The sequence below is a fragment of the Lathyrus oleraceus genome, chromosome 7 (genome assembly GCF_024323335.1).
Source record: "Lathyrus oleraceus cultivar Zhongwan6 chromosome 7, CAAS_Psat_ZW6_1.0, whole genome shotgun sequence".
NCBI lineage: Eukaryota > Viridiplantae > Streptophyta > Magnoliopsida > Fabales > Fabaceae > Lathyrus > Lathyrus oleraceus.
The window spans coordinates 32378316-32382047 of record NC_066585.1 but is presented as its reverse complement, the minus strand read 5'-3'; the positions used below and the strand labels follow the sequence as shown (position 1 = coordinate 32382047).

General features: G+C 38.1%; 1 pseudogene; it reads right to left on the bottom strand.

Moving 5' to 3' along the window:
• Positions 1 to 2836: 2836 nt before the first annotated feature.
• Positions 2837 to 2936, bottom strand: LOC127109061 (uncharacterized; annotated as a pseudogene).
• Between the last annotated feature and the right edge of the window lie 796 nt (positions 2937 to 3732).

Below are 3732 nucleotides of genomic sequence, written 5' to 3'. Positions count from 1 at the left end.
TCAGCTGGTGCAAAATTATACCCTTATCAGAATACAAAATTTTCATAACTAGAAGATATGTCATATTTCCTAGATCAGTCATCTCAAACTCATTCATCAGTACCTTCTTGAACTTACTCGTCTCAGTTGAACAACTCTCTGTTAGCAATATATCATCAACATAGAGACACACCAGAATTATATTGTTATCAGTTGTATGTTGAACATAAACATTATGCAACTTCTACACCATCCTTTCTTGATTCTTTTTTCACAAATCCAGGAAGTTGTGATACATAAACTTCCTCTTATAAAGGATCATTCAAAAATGCAGATTTCACATCTAAATTCATCAGAGGCCAATTCATGTTAGCAACTATAACAATCATCAGTCTGATTGTTTCATGTCTAGATACATGAGCAAATGATAACACGAAATTATATCACATTTTAAGACTTAATTCAATTAGATTATATTATCATTTACTTTAGTTTATCTCATTTTATCAGATATTATGCAATATTTCCTTACTATTTATGTCAGGTATCCATTTTGAAGCAAAAGTGAAAAAGGGAAGAAAAGGAGGTGTAAAAGGGAACAAAAAGGAGAGAAAAGGGACCAAATGCCAAAGCCCAGCCCAAAGCGCTCAAGTCACCAACGCTGTGCCTGTGACGGACGTCACAGGGTGCGTGACGAGCGTCACGCAAAACAGCCTTGTGACGGACGTCACACATAGTGTGACGAGCGTCACACAATCCCACTACCTTTTTGGCGCAAGTAACGCCCTCAGAAAGACTTGAAGAAGAACGTTGAGAAGTGGTCTCCTATATCCACGCCGTGCATTTAGCCACGTTGAAGAATGGGAGAAACGGAATGCAGCTACCAACACTATTATAAATAGCCATCTCACAAACCTAAAAAACACACAGTTTTTGCACGCTCAGTTTTGCGGAAGCTCTGCCAAATTTTCCTTTCACGCCTTTGCTTATTTTTCTTCCTTTCCAGCATTGTTCGTTTTAATTTTATTTCTTTTGCAAGCTTTACTTTCTTTTTTCCCTTGCAATTTATCTTCCCCGTTTTTAGCTTTTAGATATTTTTCGCGTAATAGTTTCTACACCGGAAACTACTGTGCAACTTTATACCGGATTTAACCTTACGTTATATTCCAGTTTTATTTCCTTGATTTATTTTACTGCTTAATTGAAGAATCGAAGAACAAATCCTACCGGCTTGTGGTGGAGTGTTCAAGACCATTGTAATACGCATTCAGGTTCTTTAATTGTTATTTAATTTTTAATGTTTTATTCTATTGTTTATCTATATTATCTGCCTGGAATGAGTCTGTTTATGCATGATATAGATTCTTGTTTATTTAGCATGTCTGGCTAATTTGCCTAGGTATCGGTATGTAAAGTAAGCAGAATAAGGGGTCGAGACTGAGTCGGTCTATCTAAACTTAAAATCAAAATCAATCTTTTTATGGTCTCAACTTACAGGTTTAATAACAAGATTTTTTACCAAAGTAAAAGACATAAAGAAGTTAAAATCAATAGAGCGAGAGTTTGAGATTTTAACTGGACAGTGTAAGTTAGGCATTAATTCTAGATCAGGGCGAGAGCAAGTTTTAGAGTTAATTAAATTCTGACCTTTTCCAAAAAGTATTTTTAAAGATTAATGTGAGGACGAGAGTTAAGCATTTGGATTTAATTATATAACCTAAGTCAACAGAGCGAGAGTTTGAGATAAGGGTGTTTAAAACGGTCAGTATTTTCTTAAAAAGAGTTTCTGCAACTTTATTGTTTCCAAAATATGGTTTTTGACTTAATTATAAGTGACAGCAACATTAATATAAAATCATGGTTTATTCAACAGAGCGAGAGTTTGAGATAGAACCTTTAACCAATAAAGTTAACCGAAACGATTCATTTTAAAACCAAGAAACCGACAAAGACTTGATTCCCTAGTTTTGACGAATTACATACCGATATCCGTTTTATTAATATTTAATCTAGACATTAGTTTAGCTCTTAGTTTTTCCCCAAACAATCAAACATCTTCACCTTAGATTTACGTAGTAACTTTAGATAACGGTATATCGATTCATAAGTCCCTGTGGGATCGATATCTTTTAAAACTACGCGATAGAACTGTGCACTTGCAGTTTGTATCCCATTCTCGACTCACCCAGTCGAGCGATCAAGTTTTTGGCGCCGTTGCCGGGGACTTTTATTCAATCGATATCGTAACTCTTCCGTTACGCTGTAGAGACTAAGGTTTCTTTTTCTTCTATTTTCTTTCTTTCGTTGATTTGTATGCCACGCACTCGCTCTCAAGGCGAACCGCTCTATTTACGAATCAACGACATCGAACTATATCTCCGAGTCTTACGACGAATTCGGGAATATCGTGCTGAAAACAATCTCCCTCCTATAGACCTTCCTGATCTCAAAGATTTTCCTTCTTTAACCGAGATGGCAGAACCAGCTCGTGCTCTTAGAGATTACGCTGCTCCATCGCAAGATGAACCGCATTCAAGTATTGCTCCGCCAGCAATCGAAGCAAACAACTTTGAACTTAAACCTTCGTTGCTGCAGGCTGTGCAACAGAACCAATTCTCTGGAAATCTTACCGAAGATCCAAACCTTCATTTATCCGTATTTGTCCAATACGCTGATACTGTTAAAGCTAATGGTGTCACTTCAGAGGCAATTCGACTTCGTCTTTTTCCTTTCTCATTAAGAGATAGCGCTAGAAGATGGCTTCAATCTCTTCCTTCCAACTCAGTCACCACATGGAACGAGTTGAAGAAAGTTTTTCTTGCCCGATATTTTCCGCCAAGCAAAACAGCTATGTTAAGAGCCCAGATAAACGGATTTAAACAGAAAGACAACGAGTCTCTTTTCGAAGCATGGGAAAGATACAAAGACATGATGAGACTTTGCCCACACCATGGTTTGGAAGACTGGTTAGTAATTCACACATTTTATAATGGTCTCTTATACAATACAAGGTTAACAATAGACGCCGCTGCAGGTGGTGCACTAATGAACAAACCTTATGCTGATGCTTACCAGCTTATCGAGAGCATGGCCCAAAACCACTATCAATGGGGAACCGAACGAACGAATGTGGAAAAACCTCAAACGAAAACTGGCATGTACGAGATAAGTAACCTTGATCACGTTAATGCAAAAGTGGATGCTTTGGTCCAGAAGATTGAAAGTTTAAACGTATCGCCTCCAGCAGCCGTGGTTGCTATAACTCAGAATTGCGAGGTCTGTGGAATCCAAGGCCACACTCCTGCGGAATGTCAACTCTTGACTGGAATCCAAACAGAGCAAGTAAACTATGCTCAAGGAAGCCCCTATTCGAATACCTATAACCCAAATTGGAAGAACCATCCAAACTTTTCATATAAGAGTAATAATGCTTTATACGCACCTGGACAGTCTCCAAATCAAGCCCCATCTATACCTCCAGGATATCAGAAACCGAATCCTAACAATAACACCCCTAGAAAATCCAACTTGGAAATCATGATGGAAAACTTTATAGCTTCCCAACAACAAACCAATAAAGATTTCTTAAACCAGAACATACACACTGGCGAACAACTTAAACAACTAGCAAGCAAAGTAGATGCCCTGGCTACCCATAACAAAATGCTGGAAACGCAAATATCTCAAGTAGCTCAACAACAAGCACCTACCGCTGCACCAACTGGTACATTCCCTGGACAGCCCCAACCCAAT